This window comes from Pongo pygmaeus, chromosome X (genome assembly GCF_028885625.2).
Source record: "Pongo pygmaeus isolate AG05252 chromosome X, NHGRI_mPonPyg2-v2.0_pri, whole genome shotgun sequence".
NCBI lineage: Eukaryota > Metazoa > Chordata > Mammalia > Primates > Hominidae > Pongo > Pongo pygmaeus.
In genome coordinates, this window is record NC_072396.2 from 66,308,560 (window position 1) to 66,334,366 (window position 25,807).

Consider the following 25,807-nt stretch of genomic DNA (forward strand, 5'->3'; position numbering starts at 1 on the left):
CCTAGAAGTTTTCTGCTTACATAAATTAAGTAGGAATGCAGTAGGCTTCCTATCAGTTTCACTTCTAGGAACACCATGATTAATTAGCCAATCCCAGAGCTCTACATGAGTCAGACTATTCTGATTACTGCTTTTTCTCTAGTGTCCATTATGATAGCTATGCTTACTTTGCCTTTGATGGTTGAGTGCTGCCACTTTGCCCCTGCCACCTCAGGATCCAATTATTCCCATTGTATTTAAATTTTGTAGTTGAGTGACTGTAGTTCCCACTGTTAGATCTGAAATATAGAGAGGAGCAATTACAGGGCTCTTCAAAGATACAGGTGCTGTCCTCACAAATCTATTTTGCAAGACATTGGTTGAGAGTATATTCTCTGGACCCTCCCAACTGGGATGAGTAGGTCAAAAGTAACTAATCCACCTTAGCATTCCAATCTCCCTAAGCCTTTTGATCCCTTCCTCTACATTTAACCAAGGGAGATCAGGCATTTCCAGCTCACTCACAGTGGACCATCTTTTAATACATATTTCAACTAACCAAGCAAATAAACTGTTAGAACATTTTCTAACTCCTCGAGCTACAACATTAAATGCAGAGTCCCTACTTAGTGGGCCCATCAATAAATTCAGCCTGATCTAACTTTATGTTTCTTCCACCATTATCCCTCACCCTTAATATCCATCCCCATGACTGTTATCCAGATTTCTGTCTTATTTAAACAGAAAAATAAAGCAGTTCTTTTCTAGTGTAGTGCACTACCTCATGGGTCACACTCTTAAACTCACCTCTACAGGCCTGCTGGGACTTTAGTCTAGTTATAGGTCTAGAATCAAACAGTGGTGTTGGAGGTGGCTCCTGAGGAGAATCAGCATTATCTTGCCTGGCAACTGCCTTAGGGAGGCCATCACTGTTGCCTCAGGCAGCACAGGTTTCATCTCCTCAGACAAAAGTGGAAAGGCTGATGGCAGCATTTGGGTCAAGGAGGGGATGTTCCCACTACTGGGGATGGGAAAGCTGTTCCTTCTGGCAAAAAAGGTTCATCAGAGTTTATAAATTTAGTGTCCACAGCTTCATCAGGGTCCTTCCACATGTTCCCATTCCAAGTTGCAGAGTCTTATTCTTTTCCGATCAATGCCCTCACTTTAACAGTAGACACCTGGCAAGGCTGTGCATGCATTTTTCATTGCAGGTTAGCCATTCGCATGATAAGAGTTTGTGTCTGTTTTCCACGATTTCAGCTCATTCTCTACAGGAGGTAAGACTCTCACTTGGCAATCTTAGCAGATTTGAGGCTCAGTATTTGCTTCTGAAGCTGGGAGTTAGAATCCCTGAGTTTATCATTTTCTTTCATCCCTTTGTCCACTGAACTTAGGAGCAACCAACCAGCTTCATTATATTCCTTGGTTCTTCACATATGGTCAAAGGTATTCTGTGCAGAATCACTGAACTCCTTGCCTCTCACAAGCAGTAAATCAAGAATGTTAAATGCATTTATTTTGCATAAATCTCTAAAAAGTTTATGCCAAGGACTATCAGTGTTTTCCATACTGTTAGAAGCATAATCGTTAGCATTTTTGGGTCTAACAATATTAAGCAGCCGAATCCAGAAACCCCAAAACCAAAGAAAGAACTCCATCCTTAATGTTCTCTTCCTGTAGAACCACTCCTGGTACCAAAATCTGTATTAGTCAGGGTTCTCTAGAGGGACAGAACTAATAGGAGATATATATATACACACACATATAACTGGATCCTGATATATATATGCGTGTGTGTGTATATATATATATATATATATATATATATACACATATAACTGGATCCTGATATATATATATATATCTCCTATTAGTTATGGGTATATAATAGAATATATCTATATAATAGAATATATAGGGGAGTTTCTTAAGTGTTAACTCACATGATCACAAGGTCCCACAATAGGCTATCTGCAAGCTGAGGAGCAAGGAGAGCCAGTCTGAGCCCGAAAACTAAAGAACTTAGAGTCCAATGTTTGAGGCCAGGAAGCATCCAGCACATAAGAAAAATGTAGGCTGTGAGGCTAGGCCAGTCTAGTCTTTTCACATGTTCCTGCCTGCTCTATCTTCTAGCCGTGCTGGCAGCTGATTAGACGGATCCCACTGAGATTAAGGGTGCATCTGCTTTTCCAAGCCCACTGACTCAAATGTTAATCTCCTTTGGCAACACCCTCACAGACACACCCAGGATCAATACTTTGCATCCTTTGATCCAATCAAGTTGATGCTCAGTATTAACCATCACAGCTCATTAGCATCCCAAGATATTTCCTAGAAAGTATCAATCCCTGTAGTGGCTGGTAATCTAGATCCCTTTACATTAACATTATCAAACTAAGGTAAGGCTGAAAGTGTTTCTAATGTAGAGAAAGCATTTAAAAATTAATATCCTCTGTGGAATTATATTAAACATGCATTTTAAATTGGATAAAAATTGCAAAACAACATTGCAAGTTTTAACAGTTTTCATCATTCATATCTATGATAATTAATTTTAGGTGTTAACTTGGCTGGACTGATAAATACTTAGAAACCTGGTAAAGCATTATTTCATGGTATGTCTGTGAGGGTGTTTTCAGAGGAGATTAACCTATGAGTTGAGTAGACTAGGTAAGGAACGTCCACACTCAATGTGAGAGGGTACCATCCAATCTGCTGGGGATCCTGAAATAACAAAAGCTGAGAAGTGGTAAATATGTCTATCTGTCTTCATCTTCTAACCTTGGACAACTTCACACTTTCTGGCCTTAGGACTCCAGGACTCACACCAGTGGCCTCATGGGTTCCCAGGCTATCAGCATCGGATTGAGAGTGACACCACCAGCTTTCATGGTTCTGAGGCCTTCACACTTGGACTAAGCCACACTACAGCATTTCAGGATCTCCAAATTGCAGATGGCCTGTCATGGAATTTCTCCGGCTCCATAATCATATGAGCTAATTTCCCTGATGAAATCTTGCATGTATCTGTCTATCTAATATATCTATTTATTTATATCTATCTGTCTATATCCCATTGGTTCTGCCTTTCTGGAAAGTCCTAACACAGATTTAGGTACTAGGAGTGACTCTAGAAAAACAGAATTTTAAAGATTCATTTTTCTTTAATTGGTTTTGGGTATCTGGAACTGGCTCTAATCTGATTAAATTTAAAAATACTAAGGCCGGGGGAGGAGCCAAGATGGCCGAATAGGAACAGCTCCGGTCTACAGCTCCCAGCGCGAGCCACGCAGAAGACGGGTGATTTCTGCATTTCCATCTGAGGTACCGTGTTCATCTCACTAGGGAGTGCCAGACAGTGGGCGCAGGTCAGTGGGTGAGCGCACCGTGCGCCAGCCGAAGCAGGGGCGAGGCATTGCCTCACTCGGGAAGCGCAAGGGGTCAGGGAGTTCCCCTTCCAGGGGTGACAGACGGCACCTGGAAAATCGGGCCACTCCCACCCGAATACTGTGCTTTTCCAACGGGCTTAGGAAACGGTGCCCCAGGAGAGTATAGCCCGCACCTGGCTCAGAGGGTCCTACGCCCACGGAGTCTCGCTGATTGCTAGCACAGCAGTCTGAGATCAAACAGCAAGTCGGCAGCGAGGCTGGGGGAGGGGCGCCCACCATTGCCCAGGCTCGCTTAGGTAAACAAAGCAGCCTGGAAGCTTGAACTGGGTGGAGCCCACCACAGCTCAAGGAGGCCTGCCTGCCTCTGTAGGCTCCACCTCTGGGGGCAGGACACAGACAAACAAAAAGACAGCAGTAACCTCTGCAGACTTAAATGTCCCTGTCTGACAGCTGTGAGGAGAGCAGTGGTTCTCCCAGCATGCAGCTGGAGATCTGAGAACGGGCTGACTGCCTCCTCAAGTGGGTCCCTGAACCCTGACCCCCAAGCAGCCTAACTGGGAGGCACCACCCAGCAGGGGCAGACTGACACCTCACATGGCCGGCCAGGAACTCCAACAGACCTGCAGCTGAGGGTTCTGTCTGTTAGAAGGAAAACTAACAGAAAGGACATCCACACCAAAAACCCATCTGTACATCACCATCATCAAAGACCAAAAGTAGATAAAACCACAAAGATGGGGAAAAAACAGAGCAGAAAAACTGGAAACTCTAAAAACCAGAGTACCTCTCCTCCTCCAAAGGAATGCAGTTCCTCACCAGCAACGGAACAAAGCTGGACGGAGAATGACTTTGATGAGCTGAGAGAAGAAGGCTTCAGACGATCAAATTACTCCGAGCTACGGGAGGATATTCAAACCAAAGGCAAAGAAGTTGAAAACTTTGAAAAAAATTTAGAAGAATGTATAACTAGAATAACCAATACAGAGAAGTGCTTAAAGGAGCTGATGGAGCTGAAAACCAAGGCTCGAGAACTACGTGAAGAATGCAGAAGCCTCAGGAGCCGATGCGATCAAATGGAAGAAAGGGTATCAGCCCTGGAAGATGAAATGAATGAAATGAAGCGAGAAGGGAAGTTTAGAGAAAAAAGAATAGAAAGAAATGAGCAAAGCCTCCAAGAAATGTGGGACTATGTGAAAAGACCAAATCTACTTCTGATTGGTGTACCTGAAAGTGACGGGGAGAAAGGAAACAAGTTGGAAAACACTCTGCAGGATATTATCCAGGAGAACTTCCCCAATCTAGCAAGGCAGGCCAACATTCAGATTCAGGAAATACAGAGAACGCCACAAAGATAATCCTCGAGAAGAGCAACTCCAAGACACATAATTGTCAGATTCACCAAAGTTGAAATGAAGGAAAAAATGTTAAGGGCAGCCAGAGAGAAAGGTCGGGTTACCATCAAAGGGAAGCCCATCAGACTAACAGCGGATCTCTCGGCAGAAACCCTACAAGCCATAAGAGAGTGGGGGCCAATATTCAACATTCTTAAAGAAAATAATTTTCAACCCAGAATTTCATATCCTGCCAAACTAAGCTTCATAAGTGAAGGAGAAATAAAATACTTTACAGACAAGCAAATGCTGAGAGATTTTGTCACCACCAGGCCTGCCCTAAAAGAGCTCCTGAAGGAAGCGCTAAACATGGAAAGGCACAACCGGTACCAGCCACTGCAAAATCATACTGAACTGTAAAGAACATCGAGACTAGGAAGAGACTGCATCAACTAACAAGCAAAATATCCAGCTAACATCATAATGACAGGATCAAATTCACACATAACAATATTAACTTTAAATGTAAATGGACTAAATGCTCCAATTAAAAGACACAGACTGGCAAATTGGATAAAGACTCAAGACCCATCAGTGTGCTGTATTCAGGAAACCCATCTCACGTGCAGAGACACACATAGGCTCAAAATAAAAGGATGGAGGAAGATCTACCAAGCAAATGGAAAACAAAAAAGGCAGGGGTTGCAATCCTAGTCTCTGATAAAACAGACTTTAAACCAACAAAGATCAAAAGAGACAAAGAAGGCCATTACATAATGGTAAAGGGATTAATTCAACAAGAAGAGCTAACTATCCTAAATATATATGCACCCAATACAGGAGCACCCAGATTCATAAAGCAAGTCCTGAGTGACCTACAAAGAGACTTAGACTCCCACACATTAATAATGGGAGACTTTAACACCCCACTATCAACATTAGACAGATCAACGAGACAGAAAGTCAACAAGGATACCCAGGAATTGAACTCAGCTCTTCACCAAGCGGACCTAATAGACATCTACAGAACTCTCCACCCCAAATCAACAGAATATACATTTTTTTCAGCACCACACCACACCTATTCCAAAATTGACCATATACTTGGAAGTAAAGCTCTCCTCAATAAATGTAAAAGAACAGAAATTGTAACAAACTGTCTCTCAGATCACAGTGCAATCAAGCTAGAACTCAGGATTAAGAATCTCACTCAAAACCGCTCAACTACGTGGAAACTGAACAACCTGCTCCTGAATGACTACTGGGTACATAACGAAATGAAGGCAGAAATAAAGATGTTCTTTGAAACCAACGAGAACCAAGACACAACATACCAGAATCTCTGGGATGCATTCAAAGCAGTGTGTAGAGGGAAATTTATAGCACTAAATGCCCACAAGAGAAAGCAGGAAAGATCTAAAATTGACACCCTAACATCACAATTAAAAGACCTAGAAAAGCAAGAGCAAACACATTCAAAAGCTAGCAGAAGGCAAGAAATAACTAAAATCAGAGCAGAATTGAAGGAAATAGAGACACAAAAAACCCTTCAAAAAATAAATGAATCCAGGAGCTGGTTTTTCGAAAGGATCAACAAAATTGATAGACTGCTAGCAAGATTAATAAAGAAAAAAAGAGAGAAGAATCAAATAGATGCAATAAAAAATGATAAAGGGGATATCACTACCGATCCCACAGAAATACAAACTACCATCAGAGAATATTACAAACACCTCTATGCAAATAAACTAGAAAATCTAGAAGAAATGGATAAATTCCTCAACACATACACCCTCCCAAGACTAAACCAGGAAGAAGTTGAATCTCTGAATAGACCAATAACAGGAGCTGAAATTGTGGCAATAATCAATAGCTTACCAACCAAAAAAAGTCCAGGACCAGATGGATTCACAGCCGAATTCTACCAGAGGTACAAGGAGGAGCTGGTACCATTCCTTCTGAAACTATTCCAATCAATAGAAAAAGAGGGAATCCTCCCTAACTCATTTTATGAGGCCAGCATCATCCTGATACCAAAGCCTGGCAGAGACACAACAAAAAAAGAGAATTTTAGACCAATATCCTTGATGAACATTGATGCAAAAATCCTCAATAAAATACTGGCAAACAGAATCCAGCAGCACATCAAAAAGCTTATCCACCATGATCAAGTGGGCTTCATCCCTGGGATGCAAGGCTGGTTCAATATACGCAAATCAATAAATGTAATCCAGCATATAAACAGAACCAAAGACAAAAACCACATGATTATCTCAATAGATGCAGAAAAGGCCTTTGATAAAATTCAACAACCCTTCATGCTAAAAACTCTCAATAAATTAGGAATTGATGGGACATATCTCAAAATAATAAGAGCTATTTATGACAAACCCACAGCCAATATCATACTGAATGGGCAAAAACTGGAAGCATTCCCTTTGAAAACTGGCACAAGACAGGGATGCCCTCTCTCACCACTTCTATTCAACATAGTGTTGGAAGTTCTGGCCAGGGCAATTAGGCAGGAGAAGGAAATCAAGGGTATTCAATTAGGAAAAGAGGAAGTCAAATTGTCCCTGTTTGCAGATGACATGATAGTATATCTAGAAAACCCCATTGTCTCAGCCCAAAATCTCCTTAAGCTGATAAGCAACTTCAGCAAAGTCTCAGGATACAAAATCAATGTGCAAAAATCACAAGCATTCTTATACATCAATAACAGACAAACAGAGAGCCAAATCATGAGTGAACTCCCATTCAGAATTGCTTCAAAGAGAATAAAATACCTAGGAATCCAACTTACAAGGGATGTGAAAGACCTCTTCAAGGAGAACTACAAACCACTGCTCAAGGAAATAAAAGAGGATACAAAAAAATGGAAGAACATTCCATGCTCATGGGTAGGAAGAATCAATATCATGAAAATGGCCATCCTTCCCAAGGTAATTTACAGATTCAATGCCATCCCCATCAAGCTACCAATGACTTTCTTCACAGAATTGGAAAAAACTACTTTAAAGTTCATATGGAACCAAAAAAGAGCCCGCATCGCCAAGTCAATCCTAAGCCAAAAGAACAAAGCTGGAGGCATCACACTACCTGACTTCAAACTATACTACAAGGCTACAGTAACCAAAACAGCATGGTACTGGTACCAAAACAGAGATATAGATCAATGGAACAGAACAGAGCCGTCAGAAATAATGCCACATATCTACAAGTATCTGATCTTTGACAAACCTGACAAAAACAAGAAATGGGGAAAGGATTCCCTATTTAATAAATGGTGCTGGGAAAACTTGCTAGTCATATGTAGAAAGCTGAAACTGGATCCCTTCCTTACACCTTATACCAAAATCAATTCAAGATGGATTAAAGACTTAAATGTTAGACCTAAAACCATAAAAACCCTAGAAGAAAACCTAGGCATTACCATTCAGGACGTAGGCATGGGCAAGGACTTCATGTCTAAAACACCAAAAGCAATTGCAACAAAAGCCAAAATTGACAAATGGGATCTAATTAAACTCAAGAGCTTCTGCACAGCAAAAGAAACTACCATCAGAGTGAACAGGCAACCTACAAAATGGGAGAAAATTTTCGCAACCTACTCATCTGACAAAGGGCTAATATCCAGAATCTACAAAGAACTCCAACAAATTTACAAGAAAAAAACAAACAACCCCATCAAAAAGTGGGCGAAGGACATGAACAGACACTTCTCAAAAGAAGACATTTATGCAGCCAAAAAACACATGAAAAAATGCTCACCATCACTGGCCATCAGAGAAATGCAAATCAAAACCACAATGAGATACCATCTCACACCAGTTAGAATGGCAATCATTAAAAAGTCAGGAAACAACAGGTGCTGGAGAGGATGTGGAGAAATAGGAACACTTTTACACTGTTGGTGGGACTGTAAACTAGTTCAACCCTTGTGGAAGTCAGTGTGGCGATTCCTCAGGGATCTAGAACTAGAAATTCCATTCGACCCAGCCATCCCATTACTGGGTATATACCCAAAGGACTATAAATCATGCTGCTATAAAGACACATGCACACGTATGTTTATTGCGGCATTATTCACAATAGCAAAGACTTGGAACCAACCCAAATGTCCAACAATGATAGACTGGATTAAGAAAATGTGGCACATATACACCATGGAATACTATGCAGCCATAAAAAATGATGAGTTCACGTCATTTGTAGGGACATGGATGAAGTTGGAAATCATCATTCTCAGTAAACTATCGCAAGAACAAAAAACCAAACACCGCATATTCTCACTCATAGGTGGGAATTGAACAATGAGAACACATGGACACAGGAAGGGGAACATCACACTCCGGGGACTGTTGTGGGGTGGGGGTAGGGGGGAGGGATAGCATTGGGAGATATACCTAATGCTAGATGACGAGTTGGTGGGTGCAGTGCACCAGCATGGCACATGTATACATATGTAACTTACCTGCACATTGGGCACATGTACCATAAAACCTAAAGTATAATAATAATAAGAATAATAATAATAAAAGAAAAAATAAATAAATAAATAAATAAATAAAAATACTAAGGCCTCTATTTATAATAGTACAGAATGAAATGATAGCCCATGGTATAAACTGTTTATAGAGATACACAAAATAAATCCATTTGGTACTACTAATTCACTATTTATAAGAGGCACAAAATTAGTGACTCCATACATGATACTTTTTAACATTTGCAGAAAAGAGAGAAATATGATAGTTGGTTGCTCCTAGTATCACTGGACAAAGTGATCAAGAAAATCATGAGCTCCTACAAAAAGAACTACAAACCACTTCTTAAAAAAATCAGAGATGACACGAACAAATGGAAAAATGATCCATGCTCATGGTTAGGAAGAATCAATATTGTTAAAATGGCCATATTGCCCAAAGCATTTCATAAATTCAATGTTATTCCCATTAAATTACCACTGACATTCTTCACAGAACCAGAGAAAACTATTTTAAAATTCATATGGAACCAAAAAAAAAAAAAAAACCCAAATAGCCAAGGCAGTCCTAGGAGCCACCAACCAACATCGTAGTATACCTTTGTTTTCTGGAAAAAGAACAAAGCTGAAGGTGTCACACTACCCAACTTCAAACTATGCTACAGGGCTACAATGAACAAAACAGCATGGTACTTATACAAGAACAGACACATAGACCAATGGAACAGAACAGAGGACCCAGAAATAAGACTGCACACCTACAACTATCTGATCTTTCACAAACCCAACAAAAACAAGCAATGGGGACATTTTTTTCTATTTAATAAATGGTGCTGGAATAACTGGCTAGCCATAGAAAGAAAATTGAAACTGGACTCCTTCTTTACACCATGTACAATAATTAAGTCAAAAAGGATTAAAGACTTAAATGTAAAACTCAAAAATATAAAAACCCTGGAAGACAACCTAGGCAATATCATTCAGGATATAGGCATGGGCAAAAATTTCATGATTAAAGACACCAAAAGCAATTGCAACAGAAGCAAAAATTGACAAATTGGATCTAGTGAAACTAAAGAGCTTCTGCACAGCAAAAGAAACTACCATCAGAGTAAACAGACAACCTACAGAATGGGAAAATATTTTGCACACTGTGCATCTGACTAAGGTCTAATAAGGAACTTAAACAAATGAACAAGCTAAAAACAAACAACCCCATTAAAAGGTGGGCAATAATATGAAAAGACACTTTTCAAAAGAAGACATATATGTGGCCAATAAGCATATGTAAAAAAGCTCAACATCACTGATGATTAGAGAAATGCAAATCAGAACCGCAATGAGATACCATCTCATGCCAGTCAGAATGGCTATTACTAAAAGTCAAAAATAACAGATGCTGTCAAAGTTATGGAGAAAAAGGAATGCTTATAAACCATTGTGGAAGACAATGTGGTGATTCCTCAGGGACCTAAAATCAGAAATACCAATAGACCCAGCAGTCCCATTACTGGATATATACCCAAAGGAGTATATAAATCATTCTATTATAAAGACACATGCATGAGTATGTTCATTGCAGCACTGTTCACAAAAGCAAAGACAAGAAATCAATCCAAATGCCCATCAATGATAGACTGGATAAAGAAAATGTAGTACATATAAACCATGGAATAATATGCAGCCATAAAGGAACAAAATCATGTCCTTTGCATGGATGGAGCTAGAGGTCATTATCCTTAGCAAACTAACATTGGAACAGAAAACCAGATACCACATGTTCTCACTTATAAGTGGGAGCTAAATGATGAGAATTCATGGATGCATAGAGGGGAAAAACACAAACTGGGGCCTATTAGAGGGTGGAGGGCGGGAGGAGGGAGAGGATCAGAAAAAATAACTAATGGATACTAGGCTTAATACCTGTGTGATAAAATAATTGGTATGACAAATCCCCATGATACACATTTACCTATGTAACAAACCTGCACATCCCTCACATGTACCCTGAACTTAAAAGTAAAAAAGAAAAGAAAAGAATAAGCTCAAAAAATCTATGTAAGTGATCTAAGAGTCTCTAAGTGTGCTCTGGTAAGAATCTTCTCTCCTATAGCCACAGGCTAAAATTGCTGAAAACTGAACACCAGCCCTCATTATCCCATTGGATGAATTACAAGAAAAGTTGAACCCTCACCCTTGTAGAATATTTACTGTTAAAGTGAGGGTATTAATTGGGGGAAAAAAAATCCTAAAAGTTAAGATAGGAATGTGTGAAAACACTTGATAAAGTTAGGGACATTGACCATGTAAATTCTGATGAGTCTTGTTAGCCAGAAGTAACCTCCTCACTCCCACCCGCTTGAGCATTCCTACCCACAGTTGTGTATGCCTCTCTACTTTTGTCTCAGGGGATTAATTCTGCATTGCCTCAGAAAATGGTAATGGCCTCCGGGGCATTTGCCAAGCAAGATGATGATTCTTCTTGGGACCAATTCCCACCCCCCCTCTTTGCTTTCAGACCTATAAACTAGTCTCAAGTCATAACTGGCTCCTAAAGATGAGATAAAAAGTGTATCCCATGAGGGGGTATACTACATCCCAAAGAACTACTTGATTTTTTTAATTTTATACAAGCAGAAATCCAGATAACATGTAGGGGAATGCATATTAGGAGTGTGGAATTATTGTGGAAGAAACATAAAGTTAGATCAGGCTTAATATGGATTCACTAAGCTGATATTCTCCACTTAATGTTACAGCTCAGGGAGTTAGAAAAAGCACTAAAAGTTTCTCTAGTTCATTGGCTGAAACACGTATCAAAAGATGGTCCATGGTAAGCATGTTGGAGATGCCCCACCTCCCTTGACTTACCATAGAGGAAGGAATTCAAAGCTGTAGGGATATTGGAATACTAGAGTAAATTTGTCATGTAAAATCTACTCACCTACACCAGGAAAGTTCAGAAGATATACCTTTCACCAATACCTTGTGAAATAGATTTGTGAGGGGATCTCCAGTATCCCTGACGTGCTCCATGGTTGCACTTTCTTGTAAACTGGACCTTACCGTGGGATCCTCAGTCAATCATTTAAAAAACTTAAATGTAATAGGAATAATTAGATCTTGGGGTGGTAGAGGCCATGTTGTGGCACTCAGCTCTCAAAGGTAAGGTGTGCATAGTTACCATAATAGACAGCAAAGGCAAAGCAACAACCAGAATCGTCGATTTTCATGGATCTATGGCATCGGCTACTTAAACATGGTGTTCCTAGAAGTGGACAGACAGAAAACTGCTGAATTTTTACTTTATATAAGTAGAAAACTTTCAAGTCAAGTAAATAAAAGTCTAACCCAAGTAATAAAAATAGAGAACAATGGGTTATAAATCAATTCCCAGACTTGAGCCAGTTTACAGACCTAGAAAACCTTGAATGAAAGGGAGACCAGATCCCCCCCAGGAAGGACACCAGTACACTACTAAAAATCTGTACCACTTATTTTTATCCCATTTTTTCTTCAAAGGGACCTATGGTGCTTTACCTGGGTAACTGCAGTGGAGAAAGAGAAATAATAATACTAGTTATTATTATTATATATTATACTAGTATAATATATATTATATATATACTAGTATTATTATAACTAATAGGGACTAGTGAACACTGGCTCTGAACTGACACTAATTACATGAGATCCAAACATCACTGTGACCCTCCAGTTAGAGTAGGGCTTTACGGAGGTTAGGTGATTAATGCAGTTTTAGCTCAGATTCCACTCACAGTGGGTCCTGTGGGTTTCTGAATTCATTCTGTGATCATTTCTTCAGTTCCAGAATGCATAACTGGAATATACATATGTAGCAGCTGGCAGAATCTCCACGCTGATTTTTTAACCTGTGTAGTGAGGACTATTAAGTGGAAATGACCAAATGTAAACCACTAAAACTGGTTCTATCTAGGAAAATAGCACAGCAAAAACAATACTGCAGTCCTGGAGGTAATGCAGAGATTGATGCCACCATCAAGGACTTCAATGATTCAGGGGTGGTGATTCCCACCACATCTCCATTCAACTCTCCTTTTTGGTCTGTGTAGAAGAAAGATGAATCCTGGAGAAGGACAGTATGTTACTGTAAGCTTAACCAAGTGGGGTGACTCCAATTGCAGCTGCTGTACCAGATGTGGTTTCATTTCTTGAGCAAATTAACACATCTTCTGGTACTTGGTATGTAGCTAGTGATCTGGCAAAAAGCTTTTTATTGATCCCTGCTCAAAAGACCCACCAGAAGTAGTTTGCTTTCAGCTGTCAAGGCCAGCAATATGCCTTAATTGTCCTACCTTATCTCCAGCCCTGTGTCACAGTTTAGTTTGTAGATATCTTGATTGCCTTTTTCCCCTGACAATATATCACACTGGTGTGTTATATTGATGACATTTTGCTGACTGGACCTAGTGAACATGAAGTAGAAGTCACTCTGAATTTATTGCTAAAACATTTGCATGTGAATGGAAAATAAATCTAACTGAAATTCAGGGGGCTTCTACCTTAGTGAAACTTCTAAGTGTCCAATGGTGTGGTAATATCCTTTCCAAAGAGAAGGATAAGTTGTTACATCTGGCCCCTCCTATAACCAAGAAAGAGGCACATCTAGTGGGCCTATTTAGATTTTGGACAAAACATATTCCTCATGTGAGTATATTACTCTGTCCCATCTACTGAGGTACCTGAAAAGCTGCTAGTTTTGAGTGGGACTTAGAACATAGTGCTCTGCAACAGGTCCAGGCTGCTGTGCAAGCTGTTCTGCCACTCGGGCCTTAGGATTCAACATATCCAATGGTACTTGAGGTGTCAATGGCAGATATAAATGCTGTTTGGAGTCTTTGGCAAGCCTTTACAGGTGAATCACAAGTAAAGTCCCCTGAGATTTTTGAGCAAGACTCTGTCATTATCTGAAGATAAATACTATCATTTTGAGAGACAGCTTTTGGCCTGTTACTTGGCCTTAGTAGAAACTGAATGTTTGGCTATGGACCACCAAGTTACCATGTGACCTGAGTCTCCCATTCTGAACTGTGTGTTACTTTACCCACCAAATCATAGAGTTGGGTGGGCACAGCAGTACTCCATCATCAAATGGAAGCTGTATATATGTGATCAGGCCCCAGTAGATCCTGAAGACACAATTAAGTTATATGAAGGAATGGCCCCAAAAACCCATGGTTCCTTCTCCTGCTACACCACCTTCTCTCTCTCAGCCTACACCGATGGCCTCATGGGAAGTACCCTATAATCAACTGACACAGGAAGAAAGGACTAGGGCCTGGTTAGAGATGGTTCTACATGATATGTAAGCACCACCCAAAAGTGGAGAGCTGTAGCAGCATAGTCACTTTCTGCGACAACCTGGAATGGCAACGGTAAAGGGAAATCTTCTCAGTGGGCAGAAATTTAGGTAATGCACCTGAATGTGCACTTTGCTTGAAAGTAGAAATGCCAAATGTGTAGTTATATACTAATTCACGGGCTGTAGCCAATGATTTGGCCAAATGGTCAAAGACTTGGAAAGAACATGATTGAAAAATTGGTGACAAAGAATTTGGAAAAGAGATATGAGAATAAAACTCTGAGTGGGCAAAGTATATGAAGATATTTTTGTCCCATGTGAATGCACACCAAAGAATGAACTCAGCAGAGGAGGACTTTGATAATCAGGTGGATAGAATGACCTACTCTGTGGATACTAGTCAACCTCTTTCCTCAGCCACCCCATCATTGCTCAGTGGGTTCCTGAACAAAGTGGCAATGGTGTGATAGTAGAGATTATGCAGGGACTCAGCAACATGGACTTCCACTCACAAAAGCCAGCCTGGCTATGGCCACTGCTGGGTGCCCAATCTGATGGCAGCAGAGATCAACGTCTTAGATGATCATTTCCTGGGATAATCAGCAAGATACCTGGTGGCAGCCTGATTATATTGGACCACTTCAATAATATAAGGGACAGTGTTTGGTCTTTAAAGGAATAGACACTGTAGATATGGATTTGCTTTCCCTGCACACAATGCTTCTGCCAAAACTACCATATGTGGACTCATAGGATGTCTTATTTACCATCATGGTGTTCCACACAGCATTGCTTCTGACAAGGGAACTCACTCCATAGCCAAAGGAGTATAGCAGTGGGGTCATGCTCATGGAATTCACTGGTATTTCCATACTCCTCATCATCCTGAAAAAGCTGGTTTAATTGAATGGTGGAAGAGTCCTTTGAATTCAAAATAACAGCACCAGCTAAGTGACAATACCTTGCAGGACTGGGGAAAGGTTCTCCAGAAGGCTGTATATGCTCTAAATCAGTGCCTAATATATGCTACTATTCCTCCCATGGCCAGGATTCATGGATCCAGAAATGAAGAGGTGAAAATGGGAGTGGCATCACTCACTATTTATTATCCCTAGTGACCTGCTAGCAAAACTTTTGCTTCCTGTTCCTGTGACTTTATACTCTTCTGGCTCTAGACATCTTAATTCCAAAGGGAAGAATGCTTCCTCTGTGAGACACACCAATAATTCAATTGAACTGCACGGTAAAGCTGCCGCTCAGCCTCTTTGGGCTTCTCATGCTTCTGAAATAATAGGATAAGATAATAAGGGGTGATTGATCCAGACTACCAAGGGCAAATTGAACTACTACTTCACAATGGAGTTAAGGAGATGTCTGGAATACGGAAGATCCCTTAGGGCATCTCTCAGTACTACTATGGCCTGTAATAAAGGTCAATAGAAAATTACAACAACCCAATTTAGGCAAGATTACTAATGGCCAGACTTAAGGAATAAAGATTTGGGCCACCTCACTAGATAAGGGACCACCACCAGCTAAGGTACTTCCTGAAGGCAAAGCGGGTACTAAATATATAGTAGAAGAAAGTAGTTACAAACACCAGCTAGGGTCATGTAACCAGTTACAGAAATGAAGACTAATTGTTATAAGAATTTATTTCCTATTTTGTTAAGAATATGTCTGTGTGTATATATACATATATTATGTATTATCTTTGTTTTCACTCTTATCTATCATGTAATATAAGATTGACTGAATTTATATCAGTATATAAGTATTGTTAATTGTACGTAATAGTATTCAAGTCATAGTATATAAGGAGAAGAATAAACATCTCCAAAAAAACTTTAACTTTTCTTCTGGGAAAAGGACTAATGCATTTTACTTTCGTGTGGAATAGGTGTATCATGTTAAGTGGAATTACTACCTTGTTATTGTGTTACTTGGAGATTAAATATGGTTTAAGGAGATGTATATGGGTGCCAAGTTGACAGTGAGTGGGCTTGTGATAGTTAATTTTAGATGTCAACTTGACCGGACAGAGGGATACCTAATAACCTGATAAAACATTATATTTGGGCATGTCTTTGAGGGTGTTTCCAGAGATGAGCATGTGAGTCTGAGAGGACTAGGTGGGGAAGATCCACCATCAATGTGGGAAGGCATCATCCAATGTGTTGGTGGGCCAGAGATAACTACAACAGAGAAAAAGTGAATATGTCAATCTATTTGCTGAAGCTGGGATACTGTTCCTTTCCAGGCTCCCAGGCCTTTGGACTCTAGGACTTATTCCAGTGCCCCTCTGTGATCTCAGGCTTTCAGCCTTGGACTGAGAATTGCACCATCAGTTTCCCTGGTTCTGAGATCTTCAGTCTTGGACTGAGTTACACTACCAGCACCCCAGGGTCTCCAGCTTGCAGATGGCCTTTCATGGAACTTACTTAGTATCCATAACCATGTGAGCCAATTTTCCTAATAAATTATCTCTCAATGTTATATATGTGTATATATATATGTTTGTGTGTGTATACATATATATGTACATATACACACATACATGTATCATGGATGACATGGCCCATAAATAAGGTCAATGGAAAATTACAACAACCCAATAAAGACAAGACTATGAATGGTCCAGACTCTTCAGGAAGGAATAATACAAGAGACAGAATGAATATTCGATTTAGTTCTGTCTCTCTGGAGAACCTTGAATAATATAAGAACATTTTTCTTCTAGAGATGAGTAAGGGCTGCTGGCATTATCTTAGTAATGACTTGTTATTCACAGAGGACATGATTGTGTACAGAGAAAATTCAAAGATCTATAAAAACTATTAGATCTAACAGGCAAATTTAGCAAGGTCCCAGAATACAGTCAACATACAAAAAATCATTTATGTTTCTATAAACTAAAAAACAAATTGGAGAAAGAAATGATAAAAGACAATACCATACAGTTTGGCAGTAACTAATAAATTTAAAAATACATTTACCATATAAGCCAGCAGTCTCATTTTAGGTCATTGCCCAAGTGAATTGAAAGCATACATTCACACAAAAACCTGTACATGAATGATCATAGTAGTTTTATTCATAATTGCCAAAAACTCAACAAATTCCAGATGTCTTTCAACAGATGAATAGATAAGCAAAATTTAGTATACATGTATGATGGGCTAATATTTAGATTGACTCATACAACATGTGATAAATCTTAAATGCTTTTGCTATAAAGCTAGATAAAAAGGCTAAACACTGTATGATTTCATTCAAATGACATTCTGAAAAAGACAAAACTATAGTGAAAAAGGAAACTTAGACCATTGGTAGACAAGGATTGGGGAGGGGTGTCTGAATGTCGAGGAGACAAATGTCAAGGAGAATTATTAGGATGATGGAACTCTACTATATCATATTGTGGCAGAAGATATATAAATCTATTCATCAAAACCCCTAGAACTGAACACAGCAGAAAGCAAAAATTGTAGGTTAAAAACAAATAAACAAAAGCAATCAGGATTTTGCAGGATCTTAGAATGACACACAGACTATAATAAGTGAATCTAAATTTACTACAAATGTATAACTTTACCACATTTAAGGGAGAATAAGGAAGCTGGCCTAAATACTTTTTAAAGACTTGTTTTACCGATACTGTAAAGCTGAAGATAAAAGAACTATACACAAATGCTGTACTCTCTCACTGGTTAAATTTATTTTTCAGAGGGGTAAGTTTTACCAATTTTGAAACAACTTAACATACATACAAATATGCAAGTAAATATGTTATAGTTAATGATAACCAGATTTCTTAATGTCAGAAAAAGAAGTTACACATTGATAAAATTTGGCTGTGCCCCACCCAAATCTCATTTTGATTGCAGTTGCCACAATCCCCACGTCATGAGAGGGACCAGGTGGAGATAATTGAATCATGGAGGCAGTTTCCCCAATCCTGTTCTCATGAAAATGAGTTATTTCTCATGAGATCTGATGGTTTTATAATGGGCATTCCCTTTCACTAGGCAGTCATTTTTCTCCTTGCTGCCATGTGAAGAAGGACATCTTTGCTTCCCCTTCCATCATGATTGTAAGTTTCCTGACGCTGCCTCAGCCCTGTGGAACTGTGAGTCAATTAAACCTCTCTCCTTTATAAATTACCAGTATCAAATTTGTCTTTATAGCAGTGTGAGAACTGACTAATACACACATAGGTAAGGGAGAAATGTTAGAATACAACATGTAGTGTTGAATTAGAGTTGGAAACATTAGTTTGAACTCATGACTATTTTAGTATACAGAAATAGACACAAAACTAAATATAAAGATGGGCGTTGTTGAAGGCTCAATAACGCTCCCTCCTCAAAAAGACGTCCATGTCCTAATCCAGCTCCCTCCTCAAAAAGATGTCCATGTCCTAATCCAGCTCCCTCCTCAAAAAGATGTCCATGTCCTAATCCAAGGACTTTGTGAAAAGGTTACCTTAGATGGCTAAAAGAATGTGATTAAGGATGTTGAGATGGAGAAATCATCCTGGATTAACCACTTGAGTCCAATGTAATCTCAAGGGCCCTTATAAGAGGGAGGCATGTGGGTCATAATGCCAGGAGGCGATGTTATGAGAGAAGCAAAGATCAGAGAGATGCAGGGCATACTATGAGCTCAGAAATGTGTACAGGCTCTAGCTGCTGGAAAAGGCAAGGAAAAGGATGCTTTCATAGCGTCTCCAAAAGGAACTCACACTATTTTGGATTTCTGACCTCCAAACATGTAAGATAACAAATTTTCCTTGATTTAAGGCCCAAAGTTTGTGCTGATACAGCAACAATAGGAAACTAATATAGATGTATACATGGATTAGAATGCATGCATGTACGGCTGGGCATGGTGGCTTATGCCTGTAATCCCAGCACTTTGGGAGGCCGAGGCAGGTGGATTGACTGAGCTCAGGAGTTCAAGACCAGCCTGGGCAACACAGTGAAACCCCATCTCTACTAAAATACAAAAAATTAGCCAGGCATGGTGGTGTGCGCCTGCAGTTCCAGCTACTTGGGAGGCTGAGGCAGGAGAACTGCTTGAACACAGGTGGCAGAGGTTGCAGTGAGCTGATATCATGCCACTGCACACCAGCCTGGGCAACACAGCGAGACTCTGTCTGAAAAAAAAAAAAAAAAAAAAGAATGTATGCATGTATTCCATAGCTCTTTCCTGTTGGAGAGCAAAAAGTAATAACACCCAGTAGAAACAGGCACATCTAACAACCAGATCAGGCTTCTAGATACCACTTTATAATAAAATGACCCAGGACCACTTGACAAAACTGTTGATTCTAGGGATAGGGCAAGGAAATTACAAGATGGTCCTGAAGCCTCTGTCATGCTACAAAATAAGGAAGTACTAGAAAAGAAAGATTACAGAAAGGGTAAAGAAAAGAATTAAAGACTATAAAGATGCAGTTACCAAGGCGGCTGGCAAGATGGCCGAATAAGAACATCTCCAGTCTGCAGGTCTCAGCCAGACCAACGCAGAAGGCAGGTGATTTCTGCATTTCCAACTGAGTACACGGCTCATCTCATTGGGACTGGTTAGACTGTGGGTGCAGCCCACGGAGGGCGAGCCGAGGCAGGGTGGTGCAATGCCTCATCCAGGAAATGCAAGGGGTCAGGGAACTCCCTCCCCTGGCCAAAGGAAATCATGAGGCACCGTGCCATGAGGAGCGGTGCATTCTGGTCGAGATACTACACTTTTCCAACGGTCTTCGCAACCTGAAGACCAGGAGATTCCCTCGGATGCCTACACAACCAGGGCCATGGGTTTCAAGCACAAAACTGGGCAGCTGTTTGGGTAGATACCAAGCTAGCTGCAGGAGTTCTTTTTCATACCCCAGTGGTGCCTGGAACGCCAGTGAGACAGAACCGTTCACTCCCCTGGAAAGGGGACTGAAGACAGGGAACCAAGTGGTCTAGCTCAGTGGATCCAAACCCCCACAAAGCCCAGCAAGCTAGGACCCACTGGTTTGAAATTCTCGCTGCCAGCACAGCAGTCTGAAGTCAACCTGGGACTCTAGAACTTGGTGGCGGGAGGGGCATCCATCATTACTGAGGCTTGAGTAGGCAGTTTTTCCCTCACACTGTAAATAAAGCCTCCAGGAAGTTTGAACTGGGCAGAGCCCACCATAGCTCAGCAAAGCCACTGCAGCCAGACTGCCTCTCTAGATTCCTCCTCTCTGGGCAGGGCATCTCTGAAAAAAAGGCAGGAGCCACAGTCAGGGGCTTCTAGACGAAACTCCCATCTCCCTGGGACAGAGTACCTGGGGGAAGGGGTGGCTGTGCGTGCAGCTTCAGCAGACATAAACATTCCTGCCTGCTGGCTCTGAGGAGAGCAGAAGATCTTCCAGCACAGCGCTTGAGCTCTGCTTGGGGACACACTGCCTCTGCAAGTGGGTCCCTGACCCCTGTGCCTCCAGACTGGGAGACACCTTGCAGCAGGGGTCGACAGACATCTCAAACAAGAGAGCTCCAACTGGCATCTGGTGGGTGCCCCTCTGGGAGGAAGCTTCCAGAGGAAGGAACAGTCAGCAATCTTCGCTGTTACGCAGCCTCCACTGGTGATACCCAGGCACACAGGGTCTGGAGCGGACCCCCAGAATACTCCATCAGACCTGCAGAAGAGGGGTCTGACTGTTAGAAGAAAAACTAACAAACAGAAAGGAATAGCAATAACATCAAGAAAAAGCATGTCCACATACAAAAAAAAAAAAAAAAAAAACAACCGAAGGTCACCAAAATCAAAGACCACAGGTAGGTAAATTCACTAAGATGAGGAAAACCAGCGAAAAAAAGGCTGAAACTTCCAAACACCAGAATGCCTCTTCTTCTGCAAAGGATCACAACTCCTTGCTAGCAAGACAACAAAACTGAACAGAGAATGAGTTTGACAAATTGACAGAATTTAGGCTTCAGAAGGTGGGTAATAACAAACTCCTCCAAGCTAAAGGAGCATGTTCTAACCCAATGCAAGGAAGCTAAGAACCTTGAAAAAAGGTTAGAGGAGTTGCTAACTAGAACAACCAGTTTAAAGAAGAACATAAATGACCTGATGGAGCTGAAAAACACAGCACAAGAACTTCTTTCATACACAAGTATCAATAGCCAAATCAATCAAGTGGAAGAAAGGACATCAGAGATTGAAGATCAGCTTAATACAATAAAGCATGAAGACAAGATTAGAGAAAAATGAATGAAAAGGAACGAACAGAACCTCCAAGAAATATGGGACTATATCAACAGACCAAACCTACATTCGATAGGTGTACATGAAAGTGATTGAGAGAATGGAACCAAATTGGAAAACACTCTTCAGAATATTATCCAGGAGAACTTCCCCAAACTAGCAAGACAGGCCAACATTCAAATTCAGAAAATACAGAGACCACCACAAAGATATACCATGAGAAGAGTAACCCCAAGCCACATAATTGTCAGATTCACCAAGGTTGAAGTGAAGGAAAAAATGTTAAGGGCAGCCAAAGAGAAAGGTCAGATTACCCACAAAGAGAAGCCCATCAGACTAACAGCGGATATCTCTGCAGAAATCCTACAAGCCAGAAGAGAGTGGGGGACAATATTCAACATTTTTAAAGAAAATAATGTTCAACCCAGAATTTCATATTCAGCCTAACTAAGCTTCATAAGCAAAAAAGAAATAAAATCATTTCCAGACAAGCAAATACTGAGAGATTTTGTCATCACCAGGCCTGCCTTACAAGAGCTCCTGAAGGAAGCACTAGATATGGAAGGATAAACCAGTACCAGCCACTGCAAAAACACACCAAATTGTAAAGACCATCAACACTATGAAGAAACTGCAACAACTAACGGGCAAAATTACCAGCTAGCATCATAATGACAGGATCAAATTCACACATAACAATATTAACTTAAATGTAAACAGGCTAAATGCCCCAATTAAAAGACACAGGCTGGCAAATTGGATAAAGGGTCAAGACCCATTGGTGTGCTGTATTCAGTAGACCCATCTCACATGCAAAGATGCACATAGGCTCAACATAAAGGAATGGAAGAATATTTCCCAAGAAAGTAGAAAGCAAAAAAAAAGCAGGAGTTGCAATGATAGTCTCTGATAAAACAGACTTTAAACCAATAAAAATCAAAAGGATAAAGAATGGCAACACATAATGGTAAAGGGATCAATGCAACAAGAACAGTAAACTATCCTAAATATATATGCACCCAATACAGGAGCACCCAGATTCATAAAGCAACCTTGAAAAAAGGTTAGAGGAATTACTAACTAGAATAACCAGTTTAAAGAAGAACTTAAATGACCTGATGGAGCTGAAAAACACAGCACGAGAACTTCGTTCATACACAAGTATCAATAGCCAGAATAATAAAGAAGAAAAGAGAGAAGAATCAAATAGACACAATAAAAAATAATAAAGGGGATATCATCACTGATCCCACAGAAATACAAACTACCATCAGAGAATACTATGAACTTAGAGACTTAGACTCCCACACAGTAATAGTGGGAGGCTTTAACATCCCACTGTCAACATTAGATCAAAGAGACAAAAGGTTAGTAAGGATATTCAGGACTTGAACTCAGCTCTGGACCAGGTGGACCTAATAGACATCTACAGAACTCTAAGCCCCAAATCAAGAGAATACACATTCTTCTCAGAAACATATCACACTTATTCTAAAATTGACCACACAATTGGAACTAAAACACTCCTCACCAAATGCAAAAGAACAGAAATCATAACAGTCTCTCAGACCACAGTACAATCAAATAGAACTCAGGATTAAGAAACTCACAAAAACCAAACAACTACATGGAAACTGAACAATCTGCTCCTGAATGATTACTGGGTAAAATACAAAATTAAAGCAGAAATAAATAATTTCTTTGAAACCAATGAGAACAAGACACAACATACCAGAATCTCTGGGACACAGCTAAAGCAGTGTTTACAGGGAAATTTACAGCACTAAATGCCCACAGGTGAAAGTGGGAAAGATCTAAAATCGACACTATAACATCACAATTAAAAAGGCTAGAGAAGTAAGAGCAAACAAATTCAAAAGCTAGCAGAAAACAAGAAATAACTAAGATCAGACTGGAACCGAAAGAGATAGAGATATGAAAACCCCTTCAAAAAATCAATGAATCCAAGAGCTGGTGTTTTGAAAAGATTGTCAAAAAAGATAGACTGCTAGCCAGACTAATAAAGAAGAAAGAGAGAAGAATCAAATAGACACCATAAAAAATAATAAAGGGGATATCATCACTGATCCCACAGAAATACAAACTACCATCAGAGAATACTATAAATACCTCTACGCAAATAAACTAGAAAATCTAGAATAAATGGATAAATACCTGTACATATACACTCTCTCAAGAACAAACCAGGAAGAAGTCGAATCCCTGAACAGAAGGTAACAATTTCTGAAACTGAGGCAGTAATCAATAGCCTACAAAAATAAAAAAAATAAAATAAAAACCCAGGACCAGACGGATTCACAGCCAAATTCTACCAGAGGTACAAAGAGGAGCTGGTACCTTTACTTCTGAAACTATTCCAAACAATAGAGAAAGAGGGACTCCTCCTTAACTCATTTTATGCGGCTAGCATCATCCTGATACCGAAACCTGGCAGAGACCCAGCAAAAAAAGACAATTTCAGGCCAATATCTCTGATGAACATCGACACGAAAATCCTCAGTGAAATACTGGCAAACCAAATCCAGCAGCACATCAAAAAACTTATCCACCATGATCAAGTCAGCTTCATCCCTGGGATGCAAGGCTGGTTCAACATATGCAAATCAATAAACATAATCCATCACATAAACAGAACCAGTGACAAAAAAACACACGATTATCTCAATAGATGCAGAAAAAACCTTTGATAAAATTCAACACCCCTTCATGCTAAAAACTCTCAATAAACTAGGTATTGGTGGAACGTATCTCAAAATAATAAGAGCTATTTATGACAAACCCATAGCCAATATCATACTGAATGAGCAAAAGCTGGAAGCATTCCCTTTGAAAACCGGCACAAGACAAGGATGCCCTCTCTCACCACTCCTATTCAACATAGTATTGGAAGTTCTGGTCAGAGCAATCAGGCAAGAGAAAGAAATAAAGGGTATTCAATTAGGAAAAGAGGAAGTCAAATTGCCCCTGTTTGCAGATGACATGACTGTATATTCAGAGAACCCCAAATACACAACTTCAGCAAAGTCTCAGGATACACAATAAATGTACATTCCTATACACCAAAAATAGACAAACAGAGACCCAAATCATGAGTAAACTCCCATTCACAATTGCTACAAAGAGAATAAAATACCTAGGAATACAATTTTCAAGGGATTTGAAGGACCTTTTCAAGGAGAACTACAAACCACTGCTCAAGAAAATAAAAGAGAGCACAAACAAATGGAAAAACTTTCCATGCTCATGGATACGAAGAATTAATATCATGAAAATGGCCATACTACCCAAAGTAATTTATACATTCAATGCTATTCCCATCAAGCTACCATTGACTTTCTTCACAAAATTAGAAAAAAAACTACTTTAAATTTCATATGGAATCAAAAAGGAGCCCATACAGGCGAGACAATACTAAGCAAAAAGAACAAAGCTGGAGGCATCATGTTACCTGACTTCAAACTATACTACACAGTAACCAAAACAGCATGGTACTGGTACCGAAACAGATATATAGACCAATAGAACAGAACAGAACAGAGGTCTCAGAAATAACGCCACACATCTACAACAATCTGATCTTTGACAAATCTGACAAAAACAAGCAATGGGGAAAGGATTCCCTATTCAATAAACGGTGTTTGGAAAACTGGCTAGCCATATGCAGAAACCTGAAGCTGGGCCCCTTCCTTATAACTTATACAAAAATTAACTAAAGATGGATTAAAGGCTAAATGTAAAACCTTAAACCATAAAAACCCTAGAAGAAAACCTAGGTAATACCATTCAGGACATAGGCATGGTCAAAGGCTTCATTACTAAAACACCAAAAGCAATGGCAACAAAAGCCAAAATTGACAAATGGGATCTGACTAAACTAATGAGCTTCTGCACAGCAAAAGAAACTATCATCAGAGTGAACAGGCAACCTACAGAATGGGAGAAAAGTTTTGAAATCTATCCATCTGACAAATGGCTTATATCCAGAATCTACAAGGAACTTAAACAAATTTACAAGAAAAAA

General features: G+C 40.0%; 1 protein-coding gene across 2 annotated transcripts in view; it reads right to left on the minus strand.

Annotated features, from left to right (window-relative positions):
* The window catches only part of LOC129024102 (uncharacterized), a 37,673-nt gene that overhangs the window by 4,971 nt on the left and 6,895 nt on the right, over positions 1 to 25,807 (minus strand). The window contains exon 2 of one of the 2 annotated variants that reach the window (XR_010125489.1): positions 17,602 to 21,193. The exons of the other annotated variant lie outside the window; for it this stretch is intronic. The gene's annotated coding sequence lies outside the window, so the exon portion shown is untranslated. Of the gene's footprint in view, positions 1 to 17,601; positions 21,194 to 25,807 lie in introns of those variants that run through there. 2 annotated transcript variants of the gene reach the window in all.